Consider the following 16,704-nt stretch of genomic DNA (forward strand, 5'->3'; position numbering starts at 1 on the left):
GGTTTTAGCTGTTCAGGTGAGGAGACTGCTCCAGAGAGGCTGTTAGGGATTTGTGACTTTTGTGAAGGAAATGTCTGAAAATGAATTGAAACTTATCAATACGCATGTGGTGAAAGAATTTATGGACATGTTCCCAGATGAATTACCAGGTTTACCACCTGATCGTGAGGTAGATTTCCCTATTGATCTACTTCCAAGTACAGCGCCGATCTCTAAAACACCGTACCGATTGGCGCCAGTAGAGTTGGCAGAACTGAAAGATCAGTTGCAGGATTTGCTTGATAAGGGCTTTATACGACCTATTGTATCTCCATGGGGAGCTCCAGTGCTGTTTGTGAAAAAGAAGGACGGGTCTATGAGGATGTGTATTGATTACAAAAAGATTAATAAAGTGACAATCATGAACAAGTATCCTCTACCCCGTATTGATGATTTGTTTGACTAGCTCTAGGGTACACAGGTGTATTCCAAGATTGATCTCAGGTCAGGCTACCATCAAGTAAAGATGAGAGCATAGGATGTATTGAAGATAGCTTTTAGGAATAGGTATGGGCATTACGAATTCCTGGTTATGCCATTTGGTCAGACAAATGCTCCTGCGATATTAATGGTTTTGATGAATAGGATTTTTCATCGATATTTAGATCAGTTTGTGGTTCTTTTTATTAATGATGTACTGATCTATTTGAGGAGCTATGAGGAGCATGGGACACATTTGAGGCAGGTTTTGCAGATGCTCAGGGAAAAGAAGTTGTATGCCAAGTTCAGCAAATGTGACTTCTATCTCGAGAAAGTTGTGTTTTTGGGGCATGTTATCTCAGGAGATGGAATTTCTGTGAACCCCGGTAAGATCGAAGCAGTAGTGAATTGGGTTAGACCAAGGAACATCCAGGAGATCAGGAGTTTCTTGGGGTTAGCTGGTTATTACCGTCGTTTCGTTGAGGGGTTTTCAGCTTTATCAGAACCTCTAACACGACTGACTAGGAAGAATGCTAAATTTGAATGGGACGATAGCTGTGAGTAGAGTTTTTAGGAGCTAAAGCGGAGGTTAGTCACAGCGCCAGTATTGATAATCCCATCTGGGGGTAAGGGTTATACTATCTACAGTGATGCGTCCTTGAAGGGACTTGGCTGTGTGTTGATGCAGCATGGCAGAGTAATGGCGTATGCATTTAGATAGTTGAAAGAGTACGAAAAGAACTACCCTACCCATGATCTTGAGTTGGTTGCAATGGTACAAGCATTGAAATTTTGGAGTCATTACCTGTACGGCGAGTAGTGCGAGATTTTCTCCGACTACAAGAGCTTAAAGTATTTCTTCACACAGAAGGAATTGAATATGAGGCAGAGAAGGTGGTTAGAGTTGATTAAGGATTTTGATTGTATTATTAGTTACCACCTAGGGAAAGTAAATGTGGTAGCTGATGCATTGAGTAGGAAGTCTGGCATATTAGCGTTGGCAGTTATGGAGATCCAGCATCCGATCATGATGGATCTGGAGAGACTCAGCATTGAATTGATAGAGAGTAATACTCCAGTATGTATCGCTAGCCTAGTGGTACAACCTACTCTGCAGGAAAGAGTTAAAGTCGCCCAAAAAGAAGTTCCAGAATTAGTGGAAGTAATAGATAGTGTGCAGAGTGGTCAGAGAGAGGAATTCTACATTTCAGATGATGGAGCTTTGCGGTTCCATTCCAAATTGTGTGTTCCTGCTAATGCTGACATTAGAAGGACTATGTTAGATGAGGCTCACAGATCTTTGTATACAGTTCATCCTGACAGTACGAAAATGTATAGGGATCTGTGAGAGTTTTATTGGTGGAGTGGTATGAAAAGAGAGATTGCTGAGTATGTAGCCAAGTGCTTGACGTGCTAGCAGGTAAAAGCTGAGCACTAGAGACCAGCAGGTCGGTTGCGGCCATTATTTATCTTAGAGTGGAAGTGGGATCATATATCCATGGACTTTGTCTTAGGGCTGCCGTCGACATCGCATGACCAGAATGCAATTTGGGTGAAAGTAGACCGGTTGACTAAGTCTGCCTATTTTCTCCCTATCAAGATAAGCTATTCCCTCAGCCGATTAACAGAGATTTACGTCCAGGAGATAGTTCGTTCTCATGAGGTGCCTGTATCTATTGTGTCAGATTGAGACCCGCATTTCATGTTACGATTCTGGAGAAGCTTGCAGGATGCTTTAGGGTCTCAGTTATCATTTAGCACGACATTCCATCCTTAGTCAGACGAACAGACTGAGAGGACAATACATATACTAGAAGATATGTTCTGTGCATGTGTATTAGATTTTGGAGGTAGTTGGACACAGTTCATGCCGCTGGTAGAGTTCGCGTATAATAACAGTTACCAGTCCAGTATTAGCATGACACCTTTTAAGGCACTGCATGGTAGGAGATGTCGGTCACCTTTGTATTGGGACAAGATAGGTGAGCGGTGAGTTGTGGGCCCAGAGATGGTGCATCAGGTATATAACAAAGTTCGGCTTATTAGGGATAGAATCGGTGCAGCTTAGAGCCGACAGAAGAGTTATGCCAACAATCGCAGGAATTTAGAGTTTGATGTGGGTGATCACGTATTTTTGAAGATAGCTCCGTTGAAAGGAGTTATGAGATTTGGTAGGAAGGGTAAACTTAGCCCTAGGTTTATTGATCCATTTGAGATTTTAGAGAAAGTGGGGCCGGTGGTCTACAGGCTAGCATTGCCACCTACACTATCCAGAATGCACGACATATTCCACGTATCTATGTTGAGGAAATTCGTCCCAGATCCTTCTCATATTATTAGCTATGGTGAGTTAGAGCTCGGTGATTCGTTAGTATATGAGGAGATACCGGTGCAGATTCTGGACAGAAGGGAACAGGAACTATGTAATAAGAAAATTCCTCTGGTAAAGGTTCTATGGAGGAATCATGTAGTAGAGAAAGCTTCTTGGGAACTCGAGGAGCAGATCAGACAAAAATACCCACAATTGTTTCAGGAAGATTAGATGTAATTAAGAAATGTGAGTAATATGTAATGTTTCTTTTGTAGGTACATGTAATATTCTAGTAGTTAGAGGTATTTTAGTTTTGGGGAAATTTTCTTTTGATATATGTAATCTCCAAAAACTTGAGATGTAACTACGGTATTCTTCCGCCATAAGTGAGGGTAAGTAATAAAATAAGTAGACCATTTTGCTTAATAAGGGATGATGAATTATATGAATAGTAAATTTCGAGGACGAAATTTTATAAGGAGGGGAGAATGTGACAACCCGAATAATAATGGGATTTAAATAATAAAGAGGAAGGGAAATGAAGACAGTAACAGAAAGAGGAAGTCGACTTCATTCGTCGACAACATTGCACTTTGAAAGGAATAACCGAGGGAAATCATCAGGGTTTCGTCGACGAATACAGGGGATTCGTTGATGAAGGTACAAGAGGATTCGTCAACGAGGAAATACCGAGAGAGGTTTTTGAGCAGATTGAATTTCATCGACAAGGAGTGGATTTCTTCAACGAAATTATTAGAGGACTCGTCGACGAATGACGTGGCTCGTCGATGAATCCTGCTTTATAAATATCAAAAATCTAGATTTTTACTTCCCAATTAAGAAATCTCCCTCCTCTCTCTCTTCCCTTTGACTCTCTCTCTCTCTCTCTCTCTCTCTCTCTCTCTCTCTCTCTCTCTCTTTCTTCGATTTTGGGCCAAATTTATGCCGGTTTGACAATCTAAAGCCACCACGACACTCCTGGGGAAGTTCTCTCTAAATCTGCCAGACCGGATCGTTGGTGAAAACAAGTTGGAAATCATCCCTAAGTTGAGGTAAGACTTTTTAAGCCAAATTTGGTCTTGCGGTAGTTATAGGAAATGATATACACACGAAAATACTAAAGTTTAATACTAAGAGTTTTCATTTTCAGGGTATTAATCAGGAAATCCTACAGGTGTTAGACCAAGATATTTTAGGGATTTTTTTAGTAGCTAGGTAAGGGAATAAACTAAAGCAGTTATTTTTCATGCAAATCATTATTATTTATGAAAAAATTGATTTCCTAAAAATATGTACGATATTTGAATATTATGGAATAAATGCACGTTTGGGAAAATACTGCTATTATATTGAAACGTGTATATATGTATGAAATGTGAGAAATCATGATTTTTAGAATACAATGTATGATTTTATACAGCAAATGTATGACATGAATATTATTTTATGTGAAGAAATATTATGATATGATATTGATATGAATGAAGTATGGTTTGAGAATTATGAAGGTGTACAATACATTATGATGTTGACAAATACATGATAAATTGATTATTTTCAGAATGACGTATTTATGTATGATTTCGGCACGAGGCCATATATATGTATGATTTCAGCGTGAGGCCGTAGATATGTATGATTTCAGCGTGAGGCCGTATTTTTGTATGATTTTGGCGTATAAAATTTATGATTTGGACATTAAGTCAATATTAAAATGTACATTGGTCGTACGTGAGAGAAATTGTGTACGTGAGCCATGCATGTGACCGGCACGTACAGGCATTTGTTTGAAGTCGTGTGTGTGTGTAAAATTAAAGAGATCAGGCCATGATTTAGATTGCGTGAACTGGAGCATATTGAAGAGACAGCTAAATATTAAATGAAGCCATGCAATTCGTGGGTACGTAAGCTAGGTCTCATGCAATGAAAGAGGCCGTGTGTGAAAGGAATTAAACAGGGCGCTGGGGATGTTCTGAAAATTATAAATGAGGTTCGTTAGGGGAGCCGTCTACGTAGGCCTGGCAAAACGGGTCATAATCCGTCGGGTCACCCGGACCCGCTCGTTTAAGACGGGTTCAGGTTTAAGAATGTTAACCCATTTAATAATTGGGCGGGTCACGGATCAACCCATTTATAAACGGGTAAAGTGGGTTTGGGCGGGTCACCTGGCGGGTGACCCGCTAATTCGCTATGCCTTCGACCCTTCACGCGACTCACGCCTTAGTGCCTTATGGAGTCACGGTTCACTCTTCAGTCTTCACAAACACAATCACACACACTTTAAAAAAAAAAAAAAAAAAAACCCTAACTCTAACCCATGCCACGCCTCTCCACGGACCACAGTCCACTCCAGTCTCCAATCTCCAGTCTCCTCGTCTGGCCGTATGGATCGTCCCTGACCTCTCGGCTCTCGGCTCTCGGCTCTCAGCTCTCAGCTCTCACTCTCTCTGTTTCTCAGATTCTCCTCTCCAGTCCGGCAGTCTTTCCTCTCCTCTGGTGACTGGTGCACTGCTACGTGCCGGATCTGCCAGGCTACCAGTCATCGTCTCCTTCGAACGATCGATAGACGCGCCCAGAGGACCAGACGGTAGCCGACCAGAGGTGGAGCCGTGGAGGTAAGATTTTTTAGTATTTTTATCTAATTAGGTCATTGATTAAATGACCAATGAATGGCTTTTGAATTTGTATATTGAAAGTGTATATTTAAAATCTTATATTACTGTAATACTGTGTGTTCAGAAATTTTATTGAAAGTGTGATTATTATTTTATTTAAAATCTAGATATCTACATATCTCATGTTTGCTTTTGAATTTGTATATTGAAACTTAAATAGGTGTGAATTTTTAGTATAAATAAGCCATGAATGGCTTTTTAATAGAAAGGAATCAGAAATTAAAAAAGAGATATTTCCTTCTTTTGTTGTTCTCTTTGTTTTTTCTGTCTGTGCTTTGGTGCTGTGTTGTGGTCTTGTGGACCTTGTGGTGTTCTGTAAATAGAAGGGTGGGACGATAAACCTTCCATTGTTTTGATATTTTATTAAACTACAAAAATAAATAGAAGTGTTGTTGGCTGCTGGTTTCATGAATTACTGATGAATAAACAGTAGATAAATGTTTATTGTGTTTCCCCTACATGAATTAGTTCTCTCTCTCTCTCTCTCTCTCTCTCTCTCTCTCTCTCTCTCTCTCTCTCACACACACACACACACACACACACACACACACAGATACACACATGCATACTGCTACTACTAGACTTCCCAATAATATTATCCTGATTTCATTTTCATAGCAGCTTCCTTCCATGCATATATATTTATACAATCTGTTGCAAAAAAAAAAAAAAAAAAACTAACGATTTTTTAGTTAATAATTTTTATAAAACGCAGATTTGTGTTTATTGTATAAAATTTTCATTATTTTCTTTATTTTACTATTTTCCGAAGTCTTAACAATTTTTCTTTGTTAGGAAATTAGTCTAGTGCAAAAGCCCAAGACACTCAACATATTCAAAAAAATTATTCTTTGTTAGGAAGAATACAAATTGCAAATAATGGACACCATAAACTTGGATTTTGATGATGAGTGTAATATTACTCCATCTTCAGATAAATGTGAAAAGAACAGTTCTTCTATCAATGATGGCACTAGCAAAAAGAGACAACGTAGAAAGACATCAACTGCTTGGGATGAATTCTATTTGTTACCTATAGATGTTGATGGAAAACATAAGGCAAAATGTAAAAAATGTGGGGCTGAATATGTTGCTAATGCTTCAACCCATGGGACGGCAAATTTAAGACGCCACATTAATAGTTGTCTATTACTTGATAACTATGATGTGAAGCAGATGCATATGGATTATGGAACCAAACTTCATGCGAAAAAAATTGAACAAGATGTTTATCGTGAGAAGATGGCAATTGCCGTAATATAACATTGCTATCCTTTTTCATAGGTTGAGCATGAAGGAAATCGAGATGTGCATAAATATCTTAATCCTGATGTTAAACCAATTACTAGGAACACTGCTAAAGTTGATGTATTGAAAATACATAAAAGGAAGAAGGAGAAACTTAAACTTACACTACAGAGTGCTTTTGGTAAAGTGTGTTTGACTTCTGATTGTTGGTCTTCTCCTACGACTGAAGGATATTTATGCATTACAGCTCATTTTGTGGATGAAAATTGGGTATTGCATAGTAAGATTATTAACTTTTCTCACATGCCACCCCCATATTCAAGAGTTGCTTTGTCAGAAAAAACATTTGATGTATTGAAGGAATGGGGTATTGATTGGAAGATATTTTCCATCACATTGGATAATGCAACTGCTAATGATAGTATGCAAGATATTCTTTCAAGTCAATTCTCTTTGCAAGAACCTTTAGTAAGTGGCGGTGAATATTTTCATGTAAGGTGTTGTGCTCATATTTTGAATCTTATTGTTCAAGAAGGCTTAAAAGTGATTGAACGTGTTGTGTATAACATTAGAGAAGGTGTCAAGTACATTAAGGGTTCAGAAGGCAAAAAACTTAAGTTTGAAGAGTGCATTAAACAAGTTGGTATACTTGCTTCAATCAGTTTGCGCTTGGATGTACCAACTAGGTGGAATTCAACTTTCATAATGATAGAAAGTGCACTTATATATCGACGGGCTTTAATTCATTATGCTTTACTTGATGCAAATTATAAGTATTGTCCGTCAAATTAAGAGTGGAATAGAGCTGAGGTCATTTACAATTTCTTGAAGCCATTTTACGACATGACAAAACTCTTCTCAGGTTCGGATTATCCTACATCTAATTTGTATTTTTCAAATATATGGAAAATTCAATTGCATTTACTTGAAACAATGGAAAATCTGGACTGCATTGTTAATGGTATGGCTGCAAAAATGAAAGAGAAGTTCGATAAATATTGGAAGTGTTATAGTGTTGTTTTGGCATTTGCAATTGTTCTTGATCCTCGTTACAAGCTTCAATTTGTCGAATTTTGTTACTCAAAGATTGATTTATCCACTTCTCGACAAAAGCTAAATCTCCTTCGTCAAAAGTTGTACTCTTTATTCTAAGATTATGCAAACAAATCAAAATCTTCTTTGGAATCTATTGCTCCATCTACTTGGGGTACTGGTGGTAGTGACAATCTCATTAGAGATGAGCTTTCGGTAACTTCATTTATATTTTCTAATTTTTCATTTCTTATTTTATATATTATTTTTAGTTGTTATATTTATATTTTTTGTTTTTCTATTCTAATATATGACAGGAATTTGAATTTTATGAAAGCTAATATTGTGCTACTACAGAAAATCTCAATTAGATTTATATTTGGAAGAGCCCAGGCTAAATCATGTGGAACATGGTGAAATGGATCTATTACGGTATTGGAAAGATAATCAATTTCGATATCCTGATTTATCTCTTATGGCGCGTGATGTACTTACTATTCCTATCACAAGCGTTGCATCAGAATCTGCATTCAGCATTGGAGCCCAGGTTCTTAACAAATATCGAAGATGACTTTTGCCGGAAAATGCAGGAGCATTGATAACAACTCGAAATTGGTTGTTTGGTTACGCAAGTATGCATTTTTTTTTTTTTTTGAGTTTTTCCAATATTATTTCAATAATTTCAATAATTACATTTTATTTACTTTCAAATCATTTGTCAATTGTTATTGTTTCTTATTTGTTATCTATTTATTTTGTCATTGCAGTAGATCCAAGTGAAAAAAGAGAAGAAGCTGAACAATTAGAAGTCAAATTTGAAAATATTTTGATTAATGATTTGGAAGAAGTTTCTACAAACAATCATGGCTAATTAAGTTTTTTTGTTATCTTTTGAAAATTGTAATCTTGTGAATTTTTATGGAACTCATTTAAATTTGGTTTTGTTTCTTTAACTATTATATTTTTTAAGATTACGTTTTGATTGTGTGGGACTTGAATATTTGATTCATGTGTTATGCATAATGCATGAATTAAAAAAATATGAATGATGAATGAACTTATTAAATATTTTACATTTAGCTCTGTATGTAAATATTATGGGACTCATTTAAATTTAGATTTATATATAAATATTTTATGCATGTATTATGCATATTTAATTTTTTTAGTGGTGTGTGTTTTTTTTTTTAATTTTACATTTTTTAAAAATTGTATTCATTAAAGGGATGTATTTTTTTTACATTTTATGTTCTTTTTATTTAGAAATTAATAAATAAAATGCAGTTTTTGTCATTTTATATGAAATTTTTAAAAATTTTAAAATAAAAAAATCATATTTTTTAAACGGGTGACCTGTTACCCGCCCGTTTATTAAATGGGCGGGTTAGGGTGGGCATGTGTGTGATCCGTTTAACATCGACCCGTTAATGACCCGACCCGTTAGTGACCCGCCCAAACCCGGCCCGCCCACCCGTTTTGCCAGGCCTACGTCTACGTGCATAGCCCAAAGCTTGTGCTAGAAGCTGAATTGCAAAGGAGCCACGAGGGTTCTTGGATACATGCTCGGTGAAGCTCGTAGGGGCTAGTTTTTTTTATTTTTTTTTGGAGAATAACTGTGAAATACCTACAAAAAGGGCCGGGTGACAAGACCAGCCCATGCATGTACTGAAGGGAGTTATAGCCCAATTCAATAGGGAGTTGTGGGGTTTTTTCTTTGGGCTATGCACTGGGTGTGAGAGTAGGGTTTTAATAGGTTTTAAGAAGCTAGGGTTGCTTTTAAGTTGAGGAGATTTTTGCTTTTGGGTGATTTCACCCATGTACGTTTGTCATCTCCTGTCCACTTGATTCGTTTTCAATTTCGCTGGAGCTTGAGTCATCCCAAGTGACCTTTATAGCTTCCTTCTTTTTCTTCTTGTCTTTCTTGAGTAAATGACAATCTGGTTTGATATGTCCTGGTTTTTTTACAATGATAGCATATAAGAGGTTCATTTTTACTTTTATTTTCTTTTCTACTTGATTCTACCTTTTTCAGTTTTTCTTTTGTTGAATTTCTTAGGAAATCTTTTATTCCTTCTATAAAACTTTCCTAGTCTCTTCGTGATAAATGCTAATTCTTTTTTATCTAAGTCACTTGATTCACTTTCTTCTTCACTTGAACTGTGGCTTGATGCTTTTAGTGCAATAGATTTCTTATGCTTTGGTTCAAGATTTCTTTCTTTTTGAGTCATTTCATAGGTAAGAAGTGATCCCGTAAGTTCATCTAAGGAGGTGGTCTTAAGGTTTCTTCCTTTGGTAATTGCTGTAGCCTTAGGTTCCCATATGGAGGGAAGACCTCTCAAAATTTTCCTAATCATTTCGTAGGTGGTATAAGTTTTTCCTAAGACACTTAAGGAATTAATTATGTGGTTGAATCTTGTGTGCATACTTGATATGGATTCATCTTGAATGCTTCATATTTGCTTGTTAACATGTCTATTCTATTATCCCTAACATCAATAGATCCTTCATATGTAACTTCTAATATGTCCCATATTTCTTTAGCTGTTTTACAAGCCATGGCCTTATTGAATTCGTTAGCGTCTAAAGCATAATACAAAGCATTTATAGCACTTGAGTTTATTTGAACCATCTTATAATTTGAATCGATCATATCCTTTTTCTCTTTTGGAATATGTTTTTCATCTATTATTTTGGTGGGAACAAGGTCTTCATCCACAACTACTTCCCATGCTTTCCAATCCATGCGTTGGAGGTAGATTTACATTCTCTTTTTCCAAAAGGTGTAGTTGTGTCCACAAAAGATTGGTGGACGAGTTGAGGATTGGCCCTCTCCAAAAGGAGCTACTTTTATGTTAGCCATTTAGATCTTTTTATAGCTTCTTGTTAGGAATTTGCTATAACTAGGCTCTGATACCAATTGAAATTAAGAATAGCTTCCCAAGAGGAATGGGTGGGGGGGGGGTGGGGTGAATTGGATTCTTTTTTTTTTTAATAATTTTTTAGCTTTTGCTTATGATACCAAGAAAAACACAATTAATAACTGATAATCACACTTGAAAATACTGAAATTTAAGTTCACAAGCTAATCAATGAAACCAAAATAATTCAACCATTCAACCAAGAATATTAGTACTTTTTTCAATTTCCCTATGATTGTTTACAACCTTCTTTGAGTAACCTCTTTGTATGCACTTCTCTTGATCAAGATTTCCGCAAATTAACCATCGTACTCCCTTTTGGGTTTCCGCAAACAGTTAATCAAAACGTACTTTCTAAATATCAAGAGTCTTTGTTTATGCCTAACTTTTAAAACCTGCAACCTGCACTTTGAATCTTATAACAACAGCAAGTACACAAAATAGAAAGTAAAGAAGAGAGAAGGACACAAGGTTTTTACGAGGTTCGGCTTCAACACAGCCTACGTCCTCGCCCTTGGCAAAACACCAAAGGGTTCCACTATAGCAGTTCCGTTACCGGGTGGAACAACGCCTGTTTACAATCACTCCTTGGCTAAGGCTAGAGCCCGCATTCTCTAAACAATATACCCTTGTTTGGTCAACGATCCAATAGCCCTGAATCGTCTATGAATAAGAATCAAGACAAAGAAGATTTTGTGTACAAGAAAACACACTCACAATAGAGTAGGTTAGTACAACATTCAGCACAATAATATTTCAAAGTAATTCAAATATAAAAGAATTTGAAGCTCAATACTCAATATAGATCACCAAATATCTTCTAGAATTTGAAAGATTCTGACTTTGAAAGCTTTACTTCGGAGTTTGAATTAATAGCAATTCAGTAGTTGAACACAAGAGAGTTTGAGAGCCTTTGAGAACTTTGATTGCTTGAAAAATTTCTTGGTGTCTCAAACTTTTGAAGTTTGGGGCTATTTATAGATGTTCAAAAGTAATTCCTTACCCCCCAAAGTTTCCTTGAGGTAGTTTTCAAGTTTTTCAAAATAATAGTATCCAAAAACTTCTTTTAAAAAATCTTCCTGTTGAGAGTTTTTAAGTCAACGTTCGAGTGGCAGTTGCCTATCATAGAACAAACTCACAATAAAGAACATTGGAAGTCGCCTGCCAGAACCAAGGCAGTCGCCTGGTATGACCACCTAGGTGCCTAGCATGTTCAGGCAGTCGCCTGTCATGCTACTGTTTCTTTGAAAAATCCTTCACTTAATTTGGCAGTCACCTGGCCCTTCTATTTTTCAAAAACTTTTCTTTTTCAAAACCCTTTCTTTTCATTGATTATAAAAGACATTCTTTAAAGTTTCCTTAAAAACATATTTCTGAGTTTCTTTAGATTTTATGAGGGCTTCAAATCAATTTATACTTGAAATTAACTTGAAGTACTTACATTCAAAACATCCTTAATTTAATCCTTTGTTCTTCAATCTTGTTCTTCCATCATTTTTGAGTTTTCGATCTTTTCTTTCAGCTTTTATAAAGTTATCTTTAATCTTCATGCTCTTCAAAAACTCTTTTTAATCCATAAGCCTTATCATCCTCTTGAGCTTTTTCACTTCCTTTAAGCTTTGTCTTTTTCTTGAAAAACTTTCACTTGAATCACATTAAACATATCATGATGTGTTATCATCAAAATAAGAATTGTAAGCTTTATTAGGCCAACAGTACACATTAAAGCTCTAAGATGTACGCACTCTCTTATGATATGATTTGAGCTCAGAAGAGTAAAGGGTGCTTATCTAAATAATATTTTCACAAATGAAATGTATATGAAAAATGAGTATTATTGTTCTCCTCTAAATATTTTTGCAAGTAAATAATATTTGGAGAAACTAGGAATTTTAAGCTCAAAAGAATATGTGCAATAAATAATTTTTCTCTCAAGAATATTTATCAAATAAATAACCAGCAAAAATGCAAGCAATATTCTCAAAGATTGGTTTTCAAAAAGTAAGTAACAAGTGAGAGTATATGCGTGTAAATACAAACATAAAGCCCAAAATAAAATTCTCTCTTTGAAAATGATTTTGAGATAAAACAAGTGAAAGAGATTTGTTTAAAATATTTTTCCCCAAAAGAATGATTTAAAAAACAAAAACCTTTTTGGGGGAACTTTGATTAACAATAAATTAGAGAGAAGATTTGGGTTAATCAAAAGTTGCTAATTTGGAGTAATGAGAGGGTATTTATAGAGTTTGTGAAAAATATGACCGTTGGGGACACACTCAGTATTTTGGAAAAGATTAATTAACTTTTAATGACGTTTTAAAGCCCTTTTAAAAATACCAACCCCAGAGCACCGATCGACTAGGACTGGTTCGGTCGACCTAGTTCTTGAGGCTTGGTCGACTGGGCCAAAAATGAACTCCGGGTTCGATTGACCGGACAAGTATGTACGAGGTGATTTTTCCTATTTTGCGAGGTTCGGTCGACTAGACCATTGGGTTCCCACACATGGGCACTCAGTTGACCAGGTTGGTGGTATACAAAATCACTCGGTTGACCAGGAGGTCAAGTGGTTGACTTCCTAGCAGGTTTGGTCAACCGGGGCCAAATGACCTACATAGTTCGGTCGACTGGGGCATTTTGTACATGTGAGTTTGGTCGACCGAATGTGCACATTTTGTGCATTTCCGTCCTTTTTAAGCCCCAGTCACCCTATTTCAAATGACCAAACATGTGTATGCATGAGTGAGTGTCCTAGGGTCATTTCTAAGTCTTTTTGAAGACACCAAAAAAATCCGGTGTAAACTTCGTTTGGCCTTGATTTTAACCCTAAAGTTATTCCAAAAACTTATATGATTGTAGTCAATTTAGAAAAATATTTTTGGTGAGATGTGCTGGTCCCTAAGGTCAATCTACGATCGTTCTGAGCACTCAAACATATCATGCAGATGCATGCATTATTATAGACCAAAGATAAAAATTAAATGCAATTACATAAAATACAAATGTCTTCTTCTTTCTTCTTTGCTCTTTAACTCTACGGAATGCACTTGATCGTATAGTCTTTAAGTCCTGTAAGCTTCCATCGCTGTTTCCTTATGTGTGTGTTAAATTAATGGACCTGTTCACATGCTAAATACACACATAAGAAACATGTGCTTTGTCAGCATCAAAACAAGTGTTGGCCTTACAAGGCTTAAAATCTTGTTATCTTATTTTGATGTTAACAAATAAGTGGAATTTAACATATTTGTGTGAGTAATGTTATTTCAGGGCTCATATATGAGAAAGTAAGGTCAAAGTGCTCACAAAGATCAAATGAAGCTTAAATGAGTCAAATCATGGATTTAAAGATGATATATTAAACCTTGAAGATTATGAGGACATGAATAAGTTGTTGAAAGCCAAGGAATATTAAAGTCAAAAGAGGTAAAGAAAGGCAAAGTGAGAAAGTTCAAAGAATATGGAAGCTTGAAGAAAAGATGAACTCAATCCAAGGACAAAGCATGAAGACTTGAGCGTTTAGAATGTTAATGTCTTAGAAGTCTCATGTAAGTGCTTTAATGTTTAAAATATCGTTTGAAATATTTTGACGCTCTTAGGTTAATTTCTTGGATCTAGATACCTTTTAATATACTTGGAAAATACTTTTATAAAGTAAAAAATTATTTTAAAAAGGTTAAAATCATTTTTGGAATGAAAAGTACCAAAAAGAGTTTTTCCAAATGCTGTCAGTTTTTATACTTTCGCATTGAGGTGAATTTTTCTCTATCAAAATATCCTTATTTTAAAATGTGTTCAACATAAAAGTTGTAGTATTTTTTCTTATATTTCTTTTGACACCAAGAAAACCTAATTTTGAGTTATACAAAAAAAAATTATGGCTAAAACACTGAAGTAGGGTTACAACCGTCAAACATCTAAGCACTGTTCACGGGAGGCACTTTTGCTGTCTGAACAGCACCCAGAACCACTTCAGACGTCTGAAGATTTTTTGGGACAAAAAAAAAAATAGGCAGTAGTTGTTCAGACGTCTGAACTTAACACTTCAGACATCTGAACACTGTTCAACAGACAAATTTTTAAATTCTAATATTTTAAAATATAGCCGTTTTGTGCTCCAAATTTTCTAATAACTTGGTAAACTCTCTCAGGAAACTTTAGCAACATGGAAACAAGTTTGAAAGCCTATAAATACATGGTTTTACAAATCAAAATACATCCAAGAATTGAAAAATCTGTTTTGAGGAGCTAAAAGCACTCATGTTCTTCCAAAGTTCTCTTCCTCACTCATTGCAAATCTCTTTTGCTGAGATATTCTGAAGTGCTAATCATTCCTCCTCTAAATTCCTACTGCTAATCCTCATCTAAGAAGGATATTGATGAATTCTACACTTGAGCTTCATTCTATTTCGTATTGATATTTGACATTGAAGTATATAGTGCTGAAATTGTACTAACTTGCTCTTTGAGAGAGTATACTTGCGCGCAGATTATATCTTGTTTTCTTGTAGTTCTTTAACGTTCCAAGGATTGTTTGGATCGTTAGCTAAGCAAGGGGATATTGCTTAGAGAGGCGGGCTCTAGCCTAAAGGAGTAACCGAACGAGGGGACATTGTTTGGAGAGGCAGGCTCTAGCCTAGTGAAGGAGTGTTTGAGCGTGGGGTATCTCTTGTAAAGGTTTTGTTCCACTCGTCAATGGAATAGGTTTAGTGAATCCTTTGGTGGTTTGCCAAAGGCGAGGATGTAGGCTGGGTATAAGCCGAACCTCGTAAAAATCTCCGTCTCACTCTCTCTTTCCCTATTCTTTATTTTCAGTGCATATTTAAATTGCGTGGATGGTTTAAATTTGAAAATCATATAAACTAAGTATATTTGGAAATCAAACAAACTTAAGGTTTAATTTTGATTTGGGTTGCAAAAAACGAAAGGGAGTACATTGGTTACACCATATCTTGCGAAAACCTTACGGGAGTACATTATTTGGTTAACATCCCAAAGATAAATTTACCAAGAGTTTATTTGAGTTCTAAATATTTGGAAAGAGTGATTTGATTCATTTATACAATATTTTACATCAGCAAACATAAATTCTCATTCACTACAGGGTTTGGTTCAAATTTATATTAACAATAGGGTTACACACAAGCTGAGAATTCTTATGATTGTTTGGTTTGATCATCATGGTAAATTGATTGGTTTGGTTGAAAAGTTGATTACTTGTTTGATTAAACAATAAGTGTTGTGGTTGAAGATTGAATGTTTACTTAGTTCTTGTTTGATTGATAAAATAGATAAACAAGTAAAAGAATTTATTAAATATTAAAAGAAGTTAAGGACTTTAAAAAGAACTAAAATGAAAGTTTTAAAAGCCAATTCACCCCCCTTCTTGGGAAGCTATTCCCAATTTCAACAGGGATCAGACGCAAAAAGTCAACACCAACTGTTTTCCTATGCATTTTCTTTCAGTCAGTTTGAGTTTGTTTTTCCTGCTTATCGCTACCCAACTCAATCGAATCAAATAAATCCTTACAATAAAGAATATCCTATATCTTTGGTTTCCAAATTAAATAATTTGAAATTGTGAGCTTGCACATAGTGTTGACACCTCAATTTTAACCAGACCATTTTTTAGAAGACCCGATGTGATAAAAGATGACTTTTAATCTTGAAAATTGGAGGACCTTTTTTTAAAAATCTGGTGTTTTAAATTGAGTCTTGATATTTTAAATTAAGTCCCAAAGTTTTTAATTGAGTCTTGGTGTTTTAAATTGAATCTCGGTATTTTAAATTGAGTCCCAATGTTTTTAATCGAGTCCTGGAGTTTTCAAATCGAGTCCTCTTTTGTTTTAAATTGGAGTCCTCCTTTAAAATCGAGTCCCGGTTATTTTCAAAAGTGAGCTCAAGATATTTTTAAAATAGAATCCTTTTAAGTTTTTAAATCGAATCTTTTAATTTGGAAATTGAGTTTTTAATTAAGGTCCTATTAATCTTAAACTGAGTCTTCGCATTTTTGAGTTGAGTCTTTTAATTTTAGATTGAATCGTTCATTTTTTTTTGTCTT

This window comes from Malania oleifera, chromosome 8 (assembly GCF_029873635.1).
Source record: "Malania oleifera isolate guangnan ecotype guangnan chromosome 8, ASM2987363v1, whole genome shotgun sequence".
Taxonomy (NCBI): domain Eukaryota; kingdom Viridiplantae; phylum Streptophyta; class Magnoliopsida; order Santalales; family Ximeniaceae; genus Malania; species Malania oleifera.